Genomic DNA, 21,643 nt, shown 5'->3' on the forward strand with positions numbered 1-21,643 from the left:
GTTTCAGATAGATTTGCCATAAGTCAGATAACCTCGTTCAAATAATGGACTATGAACATAATCCATCTTGAGGAGTCAGGAAGTACAGAACTTGGTCTTATTAAGGTGCTCTGTTATGAGGCCCAGTCACTGATACAATGAATTGTTTTCTAACTGGGCTGTGGCTGCCACCATAAGTCTTTGGCTTGAATGAAAAGGCAATTAAGAAAGGAAGTTAGAACAAGGAACTCAAACTAAACACTCTTCTTTTCCCAGTGCTAACATAATTAAAATGGTGTTTAACTGCCAGTTGGCTAAAACTAAATAAAAATGTGCAATTAAGAACACCAGTGAGATCAACTATACCTCAGAAGCTCTCTTATATTAGTACCACTTCAATGTTTTCTTTGCAGAAGTTTCTTTTAGGATGTGGCAATGAAAAGGATGCATATGACAATTTCCCATTTCATAACCATTCATTACTCTGAAGTTGACAGACCTGAAAGGACACAATGCCACTATGCCAATTCCTGGGCAACAGGCCATAAGTTTTGAACGCACTAGGCCTATGGCCCAGGAACTGGCATAGTGAATAAGGTGTTGGACTCCTCAAGTATGAAGTTCTAAATTTGATCCCTAGTATCACATGCACCAGAATGATGCCCTAGTTCTGCCTCAATACTAAACAACAAACCATGTCCAAAGTCATTCACATTACATAACAAATCTTAAAGCCATACAATTTCAAGTTGCTATCTCAGTTTAGATTACCCTCTCACATATATTAGAACATAGTGATTTGAATTTTTCTAATTTCCTAAATTTCCTAGACATAGATATGTTGACCAATTAAATCTCTGAATAAGTAAAGAGGTTGTAATAATTCAAGCTGAAGACCTTATCAAAGTCCTATTGATAATCCATTGTTTGGATTTCTCATTAGGGGTTTAGTAATGTGTTTTCCTCCTGTATAGATTGATAAACCTGAATTATTAGAGAGAAGATAAAGAATTCATCAGGTAATATAGTTACATAGTAATCATCAGCTTTCATAGCTGGTCATACTTATGTTATTTATTGCCATTTTACACACTAGGTGCAATATTTAGAAGTATATAGAGAGTTACATGCACTCAGGTGCATACGGCCTAAGGAGACTTGGTTTCTCTCTGTGTCCTTTGCTTACTTGGCTGAACTAAAGAATGCATATCTAAAAACAAACAAACAAACAAACAAACAAAACACTAGTATAGCCACAGGCCCTTTGGAATATAGCTAAAATATGCCTACTAACTATCTACAAAATGGAGAACCCCTCAACTCTTTATCTGCATTGTTCCAACCTTTAGGTCCATGATTAGTTAACAATTTGTTTGGCTTTGTATGTTCACTCTCTTTTCAACCACCAGGTTCCAGATGCTAGCATGATGCTGACCAGACTTCCCTGGAAAAGACAACTCCACCAATGTGTCCTGCAGCTCAGCTTCCCCAGAGCCCTTCCCTACTAGGGAAAGAGAGAGGCAGGCTGGGAGTATGGATGGACCTGTCAATGCCCATGTTCAGTGGGGAAGCAATTACAGAAGCCAGACCTTCTACCTTCTACATCCCACAATGAACTTGGGTCCATACTCCTAGAGAGATAAAGAATAAGAAAGCTATCAGGGGAGAGGTTGGGACACAGAGTTCTAGTGGTGGGAATTATATGGAGTTGTCCTCTTATCCTATGGGGTTCTAGCTTATCTTATTTTTAAAAAAATTTAAAAAATAAGAATAAAAATAAGTAAATAAATAAAAAGAAACAACTCCTTGGGGTCAGATGGTAGCACAATTGGTTAGGACCCAGGCTCAAACCCCTGTTCCCCACCTTCAAGGGGAAAGCTTCATGAACAGTAACACAGTACTACAGGTGTCTCTCTTTCTCTTTCTGCCTCCCTCCCCCTCCCAATTTCTGTCTCTAATAAATAAATTATTTTAAAGGAAAAGAAAAAAAAATAGAATAGGGACCCTTCCAATGGAGGGGAGGGGATACAGAACACTGGTGGTGGAAACTATGTGGCATTGTACCCTTCTTATCCCACAATCTTGTCAATCATTATTAAATCACCACTAAAAAAAAAGAATACCTCCAAAAAAACAAAAGAATGAGTATCTAATTATACTGGGGGTATCTCCCAAAAGTATGACTCTTGACTCTTGTTTAAAGGAAAAAAAAAGAAAAGAAAAAAAAACGCACAGATTAAATGGCAAACACTGAAGGCAACCTAGAGTGTTCTTTTTTTTTTTTTTTGAGTGCAATCTTAAAGCTGGCGAATTCATAAACCAAGTAAACCTCCTGACATAACTATAAAATGTGGTATAAACCCTAGGAAAAAAATGGCCATTTTGAAAGGGTAACAGCACTTTTATGAGAATTCCAACCGCACCATGGCAACATCAACCCGTCAAAGCAAATGAAGGGTAGTAAAAGTAAAATTAAACATGATGAAGGGGACACCAGCTTGCTAACAGCTTTCCAAGCAGTAAAGCTTTCAAATGTTATCTCTTCATTGGTCTGTTCAATCACACATGCCTGCTACCAAGCTTTATCATATTATGTATCTTTCTCATCACTGCAGCCTGCCACAGGTTTGATGGACTTGTCTGTATATTTACAAGGGGGTGGGGGGCATTCCTCTTCCTCCCTCTGGATCCTCCTCCTTGTATACCCTTATCCTTCTACAATTCTCTCCTGCCTTCACTGTCCTCTTGCCCTTGTTATAATGTCCAACATGCGTCTTTGACATAACAAAAGTTGCTAGGCATCTCTGAGTTTTGAGCTTTGGGAACTAAATATAGATCAAAGCTCCTTCCTACCCTCTGCCATCTACAAAACAATTCCAAAATGCCTCTGACTTGGTCCTCTCTTTGCTTTTAGAAATCAGCATCCTTCTTAAAGTTCTTTCTCCTCCCAACTAATCCCTCTCCCTACCTTCTCTCTAACCTCCTGCAGAGAAAATTGTGAAGGCATTTTCCTGTGTTAACCAACAGACTAGCTAATCCCCTGGTTTGAATACCTTTGTCCAGTTTGCAGGGATTCAGAAATCCCAAGGTTACATTTATTCACTGACCTACTTAACCACTAGGGAGTCTGAACAAATTTTCAGTGCTTGAAATTTCCTCCCCGTCTTTATTTCCCAGTTCCAAGCATTTCAATAAGATTTCCATTCATTGTGTGTGGAGTGTTTGCATATACCAGGTCCTCAGCCTGTAGACCACATGAATACAGTATGGGAAGTTATTCAACTATATGGGAAGGAAAAAGAAAAATAATTCATCAGCCAATGTAGGCTTCCCATAGCCCACATAGTGATGAGGAGAGTCAAGAAAAATGAATAAGTAAATAAACAAATAAGTTAGGATACCAAGGTGGAACAAAAAGGGGGAAACAAAAAAAAAAAAAAGGCACAGTTGCTGCAGCAAAATGCCTCATAAAATTACCATGTTTCAACCTGAGTTTATTGTCTGTTAGTGCTGGTAACTGAATCGCTTTCTCTACTGTGGGCTAGTATGTGAACACAACTCCTTTTTCTGCAATAGACATGAAAGTGTGTACCCAGTTAAATCAACTCCTTTGATTCATTCATCTATTCAGCAAACTCTTATTAAGCCTCAACAACTTGTAAAGAAAGGTTAAAGATGCTTTTCAAGCCTGAGAAAGGGCAGTATGGAACTCAGTCAGAGGTGCTTAGGGGAGAATCTACTTAAATGTCTTTTTCTTAAAGTTTAAATCTAGGTTCCCACCAACTCTTTATTTCTCATCCCATTTGCTGTGCATGATCCATTCTCAGACATTTACTTGTCTTGGTCCTGGCTGTCAATCACAACCAGTTGCCTGCCTTTGCTAATTTTCTCTTTATCTGTTTTCATGAGATTAATATACCCTCCCCCACATCCTGTCTGCATTTGCTGCTTAAATCACAGGCATTTATTTGAGATAAAAATATTAGAAGTATAAATGAGATTATGATTCCCGAAGAGCCCATTAGGATTCTGATAAATTTAATCATGTGTGACCATGTTTGTGAATAGGCCTGAGAATGTACACAGATATGTGCACACATTTTTACTTCTGTTGTCTTAATCTTTACATTTACTTCAATTCAAGTGACTGAATCAATCATAAATACCCCCCCCCAAACATACAAACTTGTAAATGTGGTTTATAATACTAGAGCGTCAACCCATCGCACTTCTTGGGTAGACTTTATATAAATTAAAAAGTGCATATATTGAATCACTTCCTAACATTAATTTGAGGTTGAAATATAAATGAGAAGATAACTATTTTTCTATTTACAATCTCTCAATAATTTTTCACTGAGACCTGGAACAAATCACTTGTCCAGGAGCGAAGTATTGCAGTCTTGGTTTCTTCTGAGGCTGACCTCTTTGTCTTGCAAGTGACTACCTTTGATTGAGTCCTCATGTGGTCTTTTCTCTATCAATCCCATCTACATTCATCTATCAATCTATACTTCCTCTTCTTATAACTGCTTCTTTTCAATTAAAGTGCCCTTTTAAAAGACTTGTTCTTGCTGGGGAGACACCATAATGGTTATGTATAAGCCTTTCAATTCTGAGGCTCTGAGGTCCCAGGTTCATTGCCCAGCACCACCATAAGCCAGAACTGAGCAGTGTTCTGGTAAAAAAAAAAAAATGCATTGTGTATGTGTGGAAAGGGGGCAGTAGCCATAATTCAACTCATAAACTAGGTACTAATCAGCAAAAATAAATGGGTATAGTTGCTACCTCTCAAGGATCAGTCATTGAGAGAGAAATGAAGTTACTTACACTACAAAGTATGACATATAGAAATAGAGGTGGATGTTGAGTATTGTTGTGAGGGTGCACAGAAATAGGAAGTCTACTTGATTAGATCACAGAAATTATCTAGAAGCGAAAGTATTTGTACTGAGTCTTTCTATCTCCATAGGATTTCTAAAGGCAATGAGAAGGTTAAGAAAATAGCAAACGGGGGGCTGGACAGCCCACAAGGAAAAGCATACAATCATATGCAAATGGTAAAGCAGTACTACAGGTATTTCTCTTTCTTTTTCTCTCTCCTACTTTTATTATCCCATCCCCTTTCAATTTTTCTCTGTCTTGTGAAATAAAAAAGACAAACAAAAATGGGGAAAATGGCCACTGGAAGTAGTTGATTTATCTTGTAGGCATTGATCCCCAGTGATAACTACAGTAGCAAAAAAAAAGGAAAAAAAGAAAAAAGAAAAAGAAAGAAAGAAAGAAGAAAAAGAAAAAAGAAAAAGGGAAGGGCATGTAAAAGAAAAAAGCATTAAGGGCTAGCCCAGTAGTTCATGCAAGTCAGCATTCTCACAATAAGGCTTTCCAGTGATATTTATGAGACAAATATCTCCCATACGTCCTCAGTCAGATCTTTTATTGGTCTAAATTTCATTTGGACTTCTTAGTGTGTGGTAAATTTTACTCTATTTGCAGTACTGTCCTTGAATTTTTGGAGGATAGAAGGGCACTAACCCTCTCTCCACACAATTTGAATGGGAGAATGCAATATAGTTGAACTAACTGGAATAACATTAGGAAGTAATAGGTGACTAATTGTAAAATATATTTGTTTCATTTGCTCTGGATCTGTGTTTCTTCTTCTTATGTAAAAGGAACATCATATTGACTCTTTCAAGTTTGGTCAAAGAACTAAATGGAATAACAGTATCTGAAGGACTTATAAAACAGAGGGTCATAAAAAGTGTTTGTTTTTCATTTGTAAAATAATTTAAGAATATAGATGTAGAAGAGACTCTCCTGGTTTGAACATCAGATGTGCTGTTTATGTGAGCTTGGACAAATGACTAAACTTTGTGCCTTAATCTCCCTCTTGTAAAATGGGCATGACAATAATACTTCTACTCATAATATTGCTGTGAACATTAAAGGAGATAATATATGCACATTAAAACAGTTGACACCATATAGTAGGTGCTGTGTATATATTACACAACATTTGCTACAAATATATAAACATAAAACTAAGAGTGAAATCTTTACATGTAGAGCTATCATTTAACAATAAAACAAAACAACTTGAAAACTATTATTTCAGGGGAGAAGGGGGGACAGGACCATGGGTATACAGGTTCCCTTTAAGCTCTACATGGAAGAATTACAGGAGAGTAAGCCATATTTCAGGGAAATGAGTGCTTGTTTGAAAAGCAGGGACAGAAAAGAGAGAAATAAGTGCTTTACAGGCCTATAGACTCAAGACAGAGAAAGAGAAAGAGAGAGCTAGAGAGATAGATAGACACTAGGAAGTGGGCCCCAAGCTTCCCTTTCTTTCAACTTTTATAGTTTATTTAAGAGATGCTGAAGAGGGCCTTTTTGGTCAATACCAGACCACCCCATCATCTGGGGCCCTAATCAGGGAATCCTTGGATTCCCCCATAGATATAATGGGCCTAGGCCTCTAATAGATCCTTCTCCCCACCATCACTGGTCATTTCTACCAGAAGCATCATCATAAACTCTATTATGGGCCTCTTTTGCACCTTGTCCTCACTGTACAGCTGTTAGTATGCTTCTAAATTCTGCTTATAAGACCTTCTGTTTTGATCATCACATTAGGTTCGCTTGTATTACTTATGATGTGGTCTATTTACATAATCACTGTTTTACCTGGGTCCCGCCCTGCCTGCAGGGTATTGGTTTAATCCCCACTGGTTAGATGGAAGCTTTCTATGTTCTGTTCCTGCTCTTTTTTTTGCTCCGCCCCCCCCCCCCCCCCGTCATTTTCCTTTCCCTTGCCACTTCCAGTGAAGAGATGCATAAAAGGCGATGTATCTGATTAATAAATTAAATAATGCTTCCCAGCTCAGCCATGAGTCCCTGGTCGTCTCTCTACCGCCCGTGAAGCCAGCCCGGCATACAGCAGCAATGGTAGGACTACCCCACTTTGAAGAAAGGCTGAGTCAGCCTGCCCAGAGAGCTCTAATTTCATCTGCTTTATTCCTACCTTTGTGTTCCTGTTTATTGAACAATTAATCCTGCTTTATATCTTACCACCTTTCAGCCGCCAAGTTGCAGATGCTGCTATCATTCCATCCTGACTTCCCTGGGCTGATGACCTCACCAATGTGTCCTGACATCCCATTGCTCCAGAGCCCTATTTCATCAGGGAAAGATAGAAATAGGCTGTAGGTAGAAATTGACCTACCAACATCCATGCCCAGTAGAGAAAATAAATTACAGAAGCTAGACCTTCTACCTTCTGCACGCCATAAAGAATTTTGGTTCATACTTCCAGAGGGATAAAGACTAGAGAAGCTTCCAGTGGAGGGAATGGGACACAGAACTCTTGTGATGGGAACTGTATGGAATTGTACCCTTGTTATCTTACAGTCTTGCTCATCTTTAGTAAATCACATAAAAAATTACAATGTTAATTTGCATGTAATAGATAAAACTGTGCTGGAGCAAAATCATAGAAGTTTCCACAATTATGGAAAAATTTAGTCTCATATTTACTTTCAGGCATACTTCTACAGTGACACTCCACTCCCCACACCAACCCCACTTGTATTACCACTATGGAGGAATCTAAAACACAGTTTTCAAAATGTTAAGAATACCATTAAGAGTTTGTTTTATAGGTCAATCAGGTCTCATTCTCTATCAATACTTTACTAGTGAGCAACCCTGGAATGTCAATATTCAGTAAAGATAATATCAGCATTGCATTATCAGTGAAAGGCTTTCTTTTAAGATTTTATTTATTTATTCAAGAGAATGATAGGAGGAGAATGAACTAGACATCACTCTGGTACATATGCTGCAGGGATTGAACTCAGGATCTCATGCTTGAGAATCCAATGCTTTATCCACTACACTATCTCCTGGACACAGACCACAGAAATGGTTTTCAGATTATAGAGTTACTCAGATCAAGGCCACTCATTATTTTTGTTTCTTTATCCTTGTCCTTTCACTGAGAAAGTATACCTTTAAAATACTCCCTGCTGTGTCGGGTAGTAGTGCAGTGGGTTAGGCGCAGGTGACGCAAAGCTCAAGGACCAGCATAAGAATCCCGGTTCCAACCCCCGGCTCCCCACCTGCAGGGAATCTCTTCACAAGTGGTGAAGCAGGTCTGCAGGTGTCTGTCTTTCTGTTCCCCTCTCTGTATTCCCCTCCTTGCTCCATTTCTCTCTGTCCTATCCAGCAATGACAGCATCAATAACAGCAACAATAATAGCTACAACAATAAAAAACAAAGGCAACAAAAGGGAATAAATAAATAAATATTAAAAAATACTCCCTGATGCAGAATATAGTTTTCTTTTCCTATAACATACTGAATTATAAGATCCTGAAAATATGTAGTAAGACCCATGTGTGTGGAGTCCCATGTCTGAGTAATGTGGATATCTTATATATATTTTATACTTTAATTTTAGTTATATATTTTTATATTACTGGATAGAGACAGAAATTGAGAGGGGAGGAAGAGGTAGAGAGGAAAGTGACAAGAGACACCTATACCCCTGCTTCACCACTTGTGGAGATTTCACCCTACATGTGGGGGGACAAGGGACTTGAATCTGGGTCCTTGTGCATTATACTGTGAGCTCTTAATTAGGTGTGCCAATGCCTGGCCCCCACTGTCTCATATGTGCTTGTAATCTTTGTGAAGAAAACTAAAGCTATAATTCATTAATTCATTCATCTAACTCTTCTGTTTGAGCTGGGTAGAACTCTAGGTTCTAGAACAATATGGATTTACCACTCATAAGATGAAAATATTTAGAAGCAGAGACTTCAGAGTAATTATAGTATGGCTTTCTGAGATTTTAATTATATATTATAACCAAATCTAAGTCTGTCCTGAGTACCACGATAAGACAGAGATGACCAGTTTCCTGGTCTCTATGTCCTTCTGTTATTAAAAAAAAATTAAGTAAAATTATATATATGCCTCCATTGTTATCCCTGGGGCTTGGTGCCAGCACTATGAATCCACTGTCCCTGGTGGCCATTTATTTTCTATTTTACTAGACAGGACAGAGAGAAATTGAGAGGGGAGGGGAAGATAGAGGAGAGAAAGATAAGACACCTGTAGACTTGCTTCACCACCTGTGATGTGACCCCTCCTGCAGGTGGGCAGTAGGTGTCTGAACTGGAATCTTTGTGTGGGACCTTGAGCTTCATATTATGTGAGCTTAACCCAGTGTGCCATCATCTGGCCCCCTAAAATATATTTTTAAAATATTTATTTATTCCCTTTTGTTGTCCTTGTTTTATTGTTGTAGTTATTATTGTTGTAGTTATTGTTGGATAGGACAGAGAGAAATGGAGAGAGGAGGGGAAGACAAAGATAGACACCTACAGATCTGCTTCATCAACTGTGAAGCAACTCCCCTGCAGGTGGGGATCCAGGGGCTTGAACCAGGATCCTTAACCCAGGTCCTTGTGCTTTGTGCCACCTGCACTTAACCCACTGCACTACAGCCCGACTCCCCTAAAATACATTTTTTTAAAAAAAATAATCAAATCTAATTTGGAAGCTTTAATTTTTTTTTTTTTCCTGTAGAGTCAGGTCTTCATGCATGTATGATTTTTATCGCTCCAGGATACATTTCTTTGTTTCAACTTATAAAAAAAAGAAGTAAGGAGAGACACCACAGTGTCCACAGTGATGAAGCTTCCTCCAGGGCTACAGTACTTTCCCAGTGGTGCTGGGGCTCACATATGCTCTACATATGTGTAGGCTGCATATGCTCTACACAGGGGACTTTCTCTTCTAGAAACTTCTTTTTCATACTACATATTGTGATTGTCATTTTTTTTTAATTTATAAAATGGAAATACTAACCAAACTATAGGATAAAAGGGGTACATTTTCACACAATTCTAACCCCCAGAACTTTGTATCCAATCCCCTTCCTTGATAACTTCCCTATTCTTTATCACTCTGGGAGTATGGACCCAGGATCATTATGGGGTGCAGAAAGTGGAAGGTCTGGTTTCGGTAATTGCTTCCCTGCTGAACATGGGCATTGGAAAGCAGGTTGATCCATACTCCCAGCTGGTCTCTCTCTTACCTTAGTGGGGCAGGGATCTGAGGAGGTGGGCCTCCAAAACACATGGTGGGGTTGTCTTCCCAGGGAAGTCAGGTTGGCATCATGGTATCTGGAACCTGATGGCTGGGAAAGAGTTAAGATATAAAGCAGAAAAAATTGCTGACTAACCATGAGCCTAAAGGCAAGAATATTGCAGATGAAGCTTGGAGTCTAATCTCAGAGAGAGAGAAAAAGAAAATGTACAACTATGGTACTTCTTGATATACCTCTATAGCAGTGAGCAAGTGGGAACAGAACAAAGGGCACAGAGGTTTCTTCTAAGCTCTGCTGGTAGAGTTGGAGACTGACATCTAAATGAAAGAATCACTTGAGAGACAACCATGTTTCAGGAAAAATGAGCATTTATTGAGATAAAGCAGGGGTGGAGAAGAGAGGAAAATACACACTTTAGAGACACACAGATGAGAGAGAGAGGGAGAGAGAGGTAGACAGAGGAAGAAGGGGAGAGAGGGAGAGGGGGGAGATAGGAAGAAGGAGAGAGAGGGAAAGGGGTGAGAGAGGGAGAGAGGGAGAGAGTGATTTCCTGGTCTCTTATAATGGGTTCCTGGGACACACAGGACCCTGAGGGTATTGACTTCAGCCACTGTCTCCAGGTGCTCTCATCTACATTCATTTGCATTATATGGCCTTAGCAATCAGGCAGAAAAGGGGATGCTGCTGGTGTAGGATGCAGACACCTTGATGCTTTGGGCTTCTCTTCCTGGCTACCTACAGCGTGCTGGGGGAGGGGTTGCTGATGTCTTTCCTCCAGAGAAGTCTTTCCCTAAACAGATTCTTAATAGCTTCTGAGGATAAAGTTGAAGATGGAAAGTTTTCCTTTATTTGATAGAAAAATCTGTGATCTAGTTCAAGTCTCCCTGGGATGATCCCTATATTTCAGTAGTCATTTGGCTACTGGATCTTCTCTTTCTCTCTCTCTCTCTCTCTCTCTCTCTCTCTCTCTCTATCTCTTTCTTCTACCAGAGCACTGCTCAGCTCTGGCTTATGGTGGGAAGGGAACTGAACCTGGGTCTTTGGAGCCTCAGGCATGAGAGTCTCTTTGCATAACCATTTTGCTATTTATGCCCCATTCATGGAAGTCTTTCTTGACACTTGGTTAATGCAAAATTTATCCCTCTGTTCAAAGACTCTTTGTCCAGTCTCAAACTATCCCAATCTTGGTCATAGGCAATCGTGTCTTTTTTTTTTTCTTCCTGTTTTTTTGTTTGTTTGTTTGTTTTAGATAGAGAGGCAAAGTGTGAGTGAATGAGACCACAGCACTGAAGCTTCCTTCAATGTAATGAGGGCCAGATCAAATAGGAGTATTGTGCATGGTAAAGCATGGATTATAATTATCCAAGTGAGCTGTTTCCCTGGTCTGTTTGCATACTTCTCCTACTCCTGAAATTCCAAATGACATGAACACATATCTTAATGACAAAGAGATTCTTCAGCCAAATAATTCTGGAAGTGCAGAGTCAAATAGAGAGATTTTCAAAGTGCTGAGGGGATGTGAGCAGCTAGCCAGGGCCACTCCCCAATTCCCTCCAGTGGGGGTTCTAGACTGACTTCTACTTAGAAGAATCAAAGAAAGTCAGTCATCCCTCAGGGATAAGATGAGCAGTTATTGGGAGAAAAGAAGGAAAGAAAAAGGAGAAGAAAGTACAAGCCATGTAGACCTCAGTCATGTAGACAGGCATGTAGACCTCAGAGAGAGAGAGGGAGAGAAGAGGAGAGGAGAGGAGAGGAGAGGGAGGAGAGGAGAGGAGAGGAGAGGAGAGGAGAGGAGAGGAGAGGAGAGGGAGGAGAGGAGAGGAGAGGAGAGGGAGGAGAGGAGAGGAGAGGAGAGGGAGGAGAGGAGAGGAGAGGGAGGAGAGGAGAGGAGAGGAGAGGAGAGGAGAGGAGAGGAGAGGGAGGAGAGGAGAGGAGAGGGAGGAGAGGAGAGGAGAGGAGAGGAGAGGAGAGGAGAGGAGAGGAGAGGAGAGGGAGGAGAGGAGAGGAGAGGGAGGAGAGGAGAGGAGAGGAGAGGAGAGGAGAGGGAGGAGAGGAGAGGAGAGGAGAGAGAGAGAGAGAGAGAGAGAGAGAGAGAGAGAGAGAGAGGGAAATGGAGAAATTAAGGCTGCCAGGTTCCTGGTCTTCCAAATTTTATAGTGCCTTCAGAGGAAGTTGAGGACCCTCAGGGGACAAGCTGCAGCCTTTGTTCTTCAACTGCTCAGACCTGCCTCTATCTGCATTTTATGACTTTTCGTAATCAGGTTGGGAGGGAGTGCAGGGGTACAATATGCAGACTCATGGGTTCACAGGCACCTCCCTTCTCCCAGCTATCTGCAGGGTGTAGGGGGGGAGGGATGCTGCTTTCCCTAAACTGCCCTCCAGCTGTAGGGTTTAAAAACATTTGCTAAACACACCTGAGTTAGAAATCTCCACTACAGTGGGGCCAGGCAGTGACACACTTGGTTTAGTGCACACGTTAGTGTGCAACGACCAAAGTTAAGCCCCTGGTCCTGACCTGTAGAGGGAAAGCTTCACAAGTGGTGAAGCAGTGCTGAAGCTATCTCTCTGTCTCTCTCCCCTTAATTTATCTCAGTTTCCAACCAATAATAAATTAAAAAAAATATTTCAAAAATATTTAAAGAAATCTATCATAATTATCATAAATTTTCATTTTCAGAATATACCATATGAGGCCTCTGGGAAAACACTCCTTTACCTTAAATGTCATTCCTACACACAGTGATAACATCCTAGTCCTTTTTTCTCCCCTAAAGAATAGAGAACTACTCTGAGCATATGAAAAGCTAACTAATATGCTTAATGAAATAGTCAAGTTGCACGTTTTCCTGAGTTCTCCATTTGCTCAGTCATCCTATGTCAAGTAAAGATAACATGCCATTTTGCTTGGGGACTCTAGAAAGTCCAGAAGGAGAAGGATGTGCATGAAAATAAATGACTAAATTGAGTAAATAATTAAATAAATAATTACCCAATATGTTATTATTATTATTATCACTACTGCCACAAATAGTCTTATGGTTGTAACAGAACTAGAAAAGCTTAAAAGTTCTCAGGGACTAACTCCCCTTCTGCACACCTGAAGGTCAGCACAAGAGATGTGGCCTGAAACCCTTCCTAAAACTTGGAAGTTATTGGCTGCTGCCCTGTTAAGCACATAGCATTCAAAACAGGGTAGTGTAAGAAAAGCAGGGGAGAGAGGGGTGAGGGGTGGGGAGTGGGGGTGGGGAGTGAGAAGGAATGAAGAGGAGGAGGATTTGAACAGCAAATTCGCCATCCTTCCTACTGTATCTTAATATTTTTCCACAGCACAAGTAATTTTTATTATGGTCTTTATGAATTGTATAGAAACAACTAGATTTTGAGAGGGAAGGTAATGGTAGAGAGGAAGAGAGACAGAGAGGCACCTGCAGCCCTGCTTCATCACTCATGAAGCTTTCCCCCTGCAGGTGTGGATGGGGGGCTCACACTCAGTTCCCTGTGTATTGTGACATGTGCACTCATCTGGTTTCCGTAGTGTAGTGGTTATTACATTTGCCTCACACATGTGCACTCAACCAGGTGCACCACCACCTGGCCCCAAAGCACAAATAATTTTAATGGACTTTTGTCAATAACAGACAAACAAATGACTCTTTTTTTAAAACAAAATTTAAAATATTTATTTATTTATTCCCTTTTGTTGCCTTGTTGTTGTTTTTTATTGTTGTAGTTATTATTGTTATTGATGTCAATAATTAACAGGGCAGAGAGAAATAGAGACAGGAGGGGAAGACAGACGGGGAGAGAAAGACAGACACCTGCAGACATGCTTCACTGCCTGTGAAGTGACTCCCCTGCGGGTGGGGAGCCGGTGGCTTGAACCAGCATCCTTAGGACTGTCTTTGTGCTTTGCACCACGTGGGCTTAACCAGCTGCACTACCCGACTCCCACAGATGACTCTTTTTAGGAGCCCTCATTTTAATAAGTGCTTCAAATAAAATTTTCTTTTAACCCTTGCTTTACATTGCCTATTAAATAGTTTATAAGTCTTATTACTAAAATATATCAATATGAAGTCCAGAGAAAAAGAGCACTTTTCCTCTAGTCAAGCAGAAACTACTACAAGCTAAACATCCTCACCTTTACCTTGCTCACACTCATCACAGCCATATTTTGTTTGTTTGTTTTGCCACCAGGGTTATTGCTGGGGCTTAGTGCCTGAAAGATAACACAACGCCAAGACCATTATCAATAATTTCAGCACACTGCCTCCTTAAATCCTGCTCTCCTTCCTTTGCCAAGTTTTATCAATCTGAGGATTCCTCTAACCATATTATCTTGTAACCATTACCTTGTGACGTTTCATTATCATAACTGTTTCTCAGTGACTTTAAGCTGGTTCTCCCATCTGTGCCTCCACAAATCCTCCCGGAAGTCAGCTGGCTACAGGCATTCAGCTGCTGTTCCTTGCAGTCCAATTCTACTCCTCCCCACTGTTCACACTATTTCTGGAAGTTTGCCTTCTTTGCAAGAGAGTCATCATCATACAATTACGCTCAACCATGCAGAGCTGACAATGTAATCATCTGTCAGCTAATGAGCTACGTGATTCCTACGTGAGCCTGTCTGGACCACATTTGGCAAAATCAGATAGGTTTTTTTTTTTTTTTTTTTCCCTTTATGCCTTCAAACCAAGTGCAAACAGAAGAGAACTCCATTACCAAGGATGGGCATATTGTTTACTCTGGCTTTCCTGTCTGCATAATAAAATTCAGATAAAAGTCACAAAGGTAAGAGGAAAATATCTTAAAGACAAAATGCCTTTGTCCATATCTTTAGTTAAAAAGAGCTGAGCATGTTTTGTACGGCTCTTGGAAACCAATTATAATATTCCCTATACATCTTTTCACTGATAAGTGTGTTCCCAGTGTTATCTGACAGGTTTGTCTCCTGGACAGTCAAAATTTAATCATCTTAGCTAGTCAATGGATAAAGCAAAGATTGATTTAGAGATCCAGGGGATACCCAGGGCACAAAAGTCCTGTGTTAATGCTGTGTTCATAAGGGAGATGCTCCATCTCATTTTGCCCCCTGCCCACTGATATTATATAATGAAAATTTTCAAATACAAAAAGTTGAAAAATTATACAACCCCCTCCATTTAATTATACTTTTTTTTAACACTGTATCTATTGTCAGGGGGCAAAAGAAATCTTGTATACCTCTGGGTCTACAGATCAGACAAATAATCCAAAACAATAAAGCACACTGATAGGAAGAAAATAGGGTGGGAATTTATTAACATATACACCTTCAGTTAATATTGGAAAGACCCAGGAAGGAAAAAAAAAAGACTGAGTAACTTAACTAATGTGGTCTAAGATGTCCTCTGTGAACCATTTTGGCTAACTCCAAGGTAGGGTAGGGAAAGGTCAGTTTGGTGGGGAAATGCACTGAGACAATTTAAATTCTGCCTTCTCGATTACTTAAACCTCTCTTAGTACATGCCCTTAAGCAAGTATTTTACTTGTTACTGTCTCATAAAGGGAACCTTTGTCCTGCCTTCAGGGTCACACCCATGAAATTAAACTTTTTGCCAGAGACATATTTTGAGTGGCACTTTTGCTCCCCAATATTAATCTGTCTAGCTATCAATACATATTTATTATTTTATTATTTACCAGAGTACTGCTCAGCTCTAGCTTATGGTGGTACCAGGAATAAAATGTGTACCTTGTAGTTTCATGAAAGTCTTTTGGCATAAACATTATGCTATCTCCCCTGTCCAAGCATTCATCTTATTCTTAACTGTACTTAAGAATAATTTGCCAAACATGACATACCAAGAGTTTACCAATTACTTCACACTCTTATCACTTACTCTCTAGTGTTGAGGTAAAATCTGCAGACAATATTAAGTAGAACTCTTTAAGTGGGACCCTCCCTCCTCTTGTGTTTTGAAGTATGCATAAATACATGTAATCCCCCCCCACACACATAAGCTTTACTCCAGAAAGTTGCTTATGTCACAGCTCAGATAATTCTCAGCTGCACCTTCTCAGAGTTAAACACAACTGTGCCCGCCCCCACCACCACCATCTGTAGACTAACCATGTTTGCTCTAGAGCATCATAGACATGAAATCAAGAGAAGACTTCTTTATTCAGTGTTTCTCCCCACTGCATAATGAATTTGAGATGCATTATATGTGTGCACTAATGATTTATTCCTCATTATTGCTGACTAGTATGTCCTATGTGTGCCTTTACTACCATTTGTTTAACCATTCATTTGATGTTTCACTATTTTAGTGCTTGTAGAATTGAGCTGCTACATATCTGTATACATTTCTTATCTTTCTCTAGCAACCATAGAAGTAGACTTGCTTGTGAAAGAATAGATATATGCTTAGCTTACAAGATGTTGTAGAGTCAGCAAAATAGCACAACTAGGAAGGGCCTGCATTGCTATGCACAAGACCTAACCAACCTCCCCTCTCACTGGTCACTAGGAGTAACCCCCCCCCCCCCACCAGGGTTTTCTTTGGGTCTCTGTTCTGACACTAAGAATTCACTGCTCATGGGTGCCATTTTTTCTTTTTTCTTCAATTTTATTAGAAAGGAAAGAGAGAAGTTGAGAGGTGCCAGGAGCCAAAACCTTAGCTAAGTCTCTCACATAACCGGTGAATGGACATTCTGATCATTGTAACTGCGATTACCATCTAACTGTTTGGAAAGTTGCTCACCCACCTCCCTCCCCCCACTACCTTAGCAGAACTTCCTCATGGTGTGTGCTTAAAATGCGGCTGCAAAATAAAATTTTCAGAGCTTGATCAGAAACCTGTCTTGCTCTCGTTCTTCGTGTCTCTTGTCCCCTCCATTCTCTCGCCCCCTACCCTAGGTTTCCGTCGATAACCCCGCAGGCCGGGGCAGAGAGGGAATGGGGGAAATAGAGAGAATAGAAAGAAAGACTACTGCAGGCCTGTAGACCTGATTCACCTCTCATGAAGCATTCCCCTTGCAGGTGGGGAGAAAGGCCTTGAACCCAGGTCCTTGAGCATAGTAGTACTATATGTGCTTAACCAGGTGTGCCACCAACCAGTCCTGAGAAACTTAATTTTTAACCAAGATTTTATTAATGCTTTACAGGATTATAAATTAACAATGTATAGTTCCAAACCACATCCAGCACCAAAGTTATATGCTTCCCACAGTGGGAGAAGCCTCTATACTGTGGTGTCTTCCCCTCTTCCTCTTTCTTTCTGTTTGAAAAGTCACCCCTGAGTGGTGAAGCTCCAGTGACCACTGTAAAAAGTAAATGAATACAAAGAACACTTTTTTTTATATTGCAACACTTTTATTATAAATCACTTAACTCAATTTCACCAACAAAGTCAGACACTTCAGGGCAGGGGTAGATAGCATAATGGCTATGCAAGAGACTCTCAGGCCTGAGGCTCAGAAGTACAAAATTCAGACCCCTGCACCACCACAAACCAGAGCTGAGCAGTGCTCTGAGGAATAAAAAAAAATCAGCTTGCTCTATATCCTCTCTGGTGTTAAATATTGTTAAACTTTTTAAAAAACTTTCCCACATTTTGGTGCGCTGTATGTACCTTGCTGAGATGTTCCTTTACACACTTCCAAGATGACTAGTGATGCCCAGTTTCTTTGATGTGCTTAACATTACCCACATAACTTCTTTTGCAAAAGATTTTTCTTTTCTAATCTAATTTTTCTTTTCTAATTTTTCATCTATGGCCATTCCACCCTGAACACACCTGATCTTGTCTAATCTTTTGCCCATTTTTTTTTCCATTTTTTTCTTCTTTAATTTCATTTATAAAAATGAAACTCTGACAAAACCATAGGATAAGAGGGATACAACTCCACACAACTCCCACCACCAGAAATCTTTATCCCATCCCCTCCCCTGATAGCTTTCCTATTCTTTTTTTATTATTATTTATTCCCTTTTTTTGCCCTTGTTGTTTTATTATTGTTGTTGTAGTTATTATTGTTGTTGTTACTGATGTCTTTGTTGAATAGGACAGAGAGAAATGGAGAGAGAAAGATAGACACCTGTAGACCTGCTTCACCACTTGTGAAGTGACTCCCCTGCAGGTGGGGAGCTGGTGGCTCAAACCAGGATCCTTATACTGATCCTTGTGATAGCTTTTCTATTCTTTAACCCTCTGGGAGTATGGACCTAAGGTCATTGTGGGATGCAGAAGGTGGAAGGTCTGGCTTCTGTAATTGCTTCCTGCTGAACTTGGGTGTTGGCAGGTTGATACATACTCCCAGCCTGCCTCTCTCTTTCCCTAGTGGGGTGGGGTTCTGGGGAATCGGAGCTCCAGGACACATTGGTGGGGTTGTTTGTCCAGGGAAATCTGGTCAGCATCATGCTAGCATCTGGAACCTGTTAACATATAAAGCCAAACAAATTGTTGACTAATCATGAACCTAAAGGCTGGAATAGTGCAGATGAAGAGTTGGGGGGGGGGTCCTCCATTTTGTAGATAGCTAGTAGGCATATTTTAGTTAAATTACAAATTGTCCATTTTTTTTAACAGGAGCATCTGGTCAAAAACTTGGCCCTCATTTTCAGAGAGACAGACCCACAACTTTGCACATGTTCATGCATTAGGAAGCCCCAATCCATTTATGCTTTTCCACCCCCTGCCCAGGCTCAGAAGAAGAACCTGAAAAAGATAATTTTTGAATAAATGTTGCTTGCACTTCTCATTTGCTGGCCTAGGCAGCAGAAACTGACGGCTTGTTAGTGGAGCCTGGCCCCTTTGTGAGATGTTTTCAGAATGATTGATTTACAATAAAGTGGTTCCTGGTGGGTGCATGCAGGTGGAACTGATGCGGATCGATTCCAGTGGCGCTAACTAATCAGCTGTTTAAACTGGCAGGGAGAGTGCTCAGTGACAGACACAGAGAGACCATAATTTTCCCCCCTAAGATTACAAATTAACTTGTTCGAGTCTGCTGGGGTGTGTGACAACCTGGTGCTATGGCTGGAGGCAGGGTGGGGGGGTGTGGTCTATACTTTCTGGGAGGTCTCTGTGGAATCTGCCTCTCCCAGAGGGTGGACCTGGACAAAGAGCTCCATCCAGAAAGAGGTGTCACTATAGAATGAGAGGATATTTGCAGACCTCATTGATCACCTCTGATGCCACTAAATTTTAAAGGCTGGACACGTCCTCTTCTATTTCCTTTTAAAAATCTTATTGGTAATTTAGTACTGTTTCACAGGATTATAAAATTATAAGGTTATAGTTTCACACCATACCTACCTCCAAAATCCTTTGCCCCCCCGCCCCTCACAAAGTCTAGAGAGACAGTTTGGTTACTTTTCTCTTTTGCCAAGTTTGGAAATTTTTCCAGTTAAAGAGAGCTTTAATTATCTGTATTCCACATATGTTCTTTTATTACCTATTCCCTGAGCCCATGGCAGGACTAGCTCTCTGAGTTTGATCACATAGGATGAAAACATGAAGTCATCATTTCCACCCACTCTGTTCTTGATTGAAAGTCCAATATTCCCATATCCAACTCACAATACACCCAGCCCTCCTCCAAGAGATAGGGGGCTTGAACATGAGGCTCTACAAGTAGCCAGAGACTGCCCACCAACCCTTACCCGCACTGGGATCCAGTTGGGGTGGGTCAGTAAAACAAATGTAGTCATTAAACGCAAGTGTGTGTGTGTGTGTGTGTGTGTGTGTGTGTGTGTGTGTTTGTGCATGTGTGCTGTGGGGGGGCAAAGGAGGTCTCAAAACTTTACATCAGGCTCAACCTGATGCTGTTGACTGGCTACGGAAGAAGGGCAAATGCTAGAAGAAGAAGAAGAAGAAGAAGAAGAAGAAGAAGAAGAAGAAGAAGAAGAAGAAGAAGAAGACGACGACGGAGAGGAAGAAGTAGGACTCAAATCAAACTGTGTTTTGAAATCTCTGCAGTTGTCTCCTAAAGCAATTGTAAGCACTCTGGGGAACATATTTCCTACCTCACTATTCTTTCTTCCCCTCTAACCTTTGCCCACTGTTCCCTTAATACACATTTTTCACCAAATCTGCTGGAGTCTGTGTACTTTCTGTTTGCACAGGAGACGTTTCATAAACCTAAATAAAATTATGTGGGTTTTAGACATGGGTTATAAAACTTCTAATTAGAACTAAGGCAAGAGGGAGGGAGGAGATTAGTTCGGACAGTGGTTGTAATAGGAAAACTGCCCTGTTAACTAGACTATTTTAATTGAGCGATGAGGTTTCCATCTCTCAAGTCATCTTTCTGTAACTGCCCCCCCCCCCACCCTATGGTGCTTGGATACAAGACCACAGATCTAGTGCGGTGTCACTTGCAGGGTCACGTGTCAGGTCAAGATGCTCCGCAGGTAGGTGGGGTTTCAGGTCCAGCTTATGTGTTGATCTCCAGGTGTGCAGGCAGGAACAAATCAGTGTTTCCAGAATTACTTCCCTTAGAATTTTAGTCCCCCCCATTTTTTTTGCCAAATGTAAAACAAATTCATGTAGATTTAAGATGTGTCTTCTCAAAACAAAAGAGATCTTCTAGGTACCACAGTTGGACAGACTTACACAGAGAGAGCTCTTCCTTTGTATATATAGATGTTCTATTTCAAAGGCAACTTCTGTTCAGACTTTTACGTTTCACCCATGAAACCAACCTTTTGATAAAGCCATATTTGGGGGGCAGCACATTTTTGTTCCCCTATGCATTGAAGTATTTGCTTTTACAATATTAATTTAAAAACTTTGGGGGTGAGTGATGGTGCACCTGGTTGGGTGCACATGTTATAATGCTCAAGGATCTGGGCTCAAGACCCTGGTCCCCATCTTCAGGGAGGAAGGAGCTTCACAAATGGTAAAGCAATACTGCAGGCCTCTCTTTCTCTCCATCCCTTTCCATCTCAGTTTCTCTCTGTCTCTAACCAATAAATAAAACACAAACAAACACCTTGGTTGTGAAAATTGGGATGCCATAGGGTGAAGAAACTAGGTAAGTTATGAAAGGCCATAAGGATAAATTTTGAGTGGCTGATGGAATTGTGGTCCAGTCATCACCATTAGGAAAGTTGAGTCTAGCTCTGTACTCCTGTCAATCTTGGTCTCTTGTTTAAAGTTGCCAATATTTTGATTTATAAGAAAAGTAAATGTTTGGTCATTGCAGTTACCAAATTCTGTATTTCTCATATATGTTTGACCCTCATCTGGGCTCACAGCTCATCAAACCCATGACACTGCATAAGTGTATAAGTACTGTACGCTAACTGATTGCACCACTGGAGCTCCGACATTGTATAAGTGTTGAGAGTGTTGAAGGTGTCTCTTTTACTGAAGGAAGGTAATTTTTGGAAAACACTTGAAGTTGTGGCGCAAAACACAAGAACCGGCATAAGGATCCTAGTTCAAGCCCCCAGTTCCCCACCTGCAGGGGGGTCACTTCACAAGCAGTGAAGCAGGTCTGCAGGTGTCTATCTCTCTCCCTCTCTCTGTCTTCCCCTCCTCTCTCCATTTTCTCTG

Source organism: Erinaceus europaeus, chromosome 1, assembly GCF_950295315.1.
Source record: "Erinaceus europaeus chromosome 1, mEriEur2.1, whole genome shotgun sequence".
Lineage (NCBI taxonomy): Eukaryota > Metazoa > Chordata > Mammalia > Eulipotyphla > Erinaceidae > Erinaceus > Erinaceus europaeus.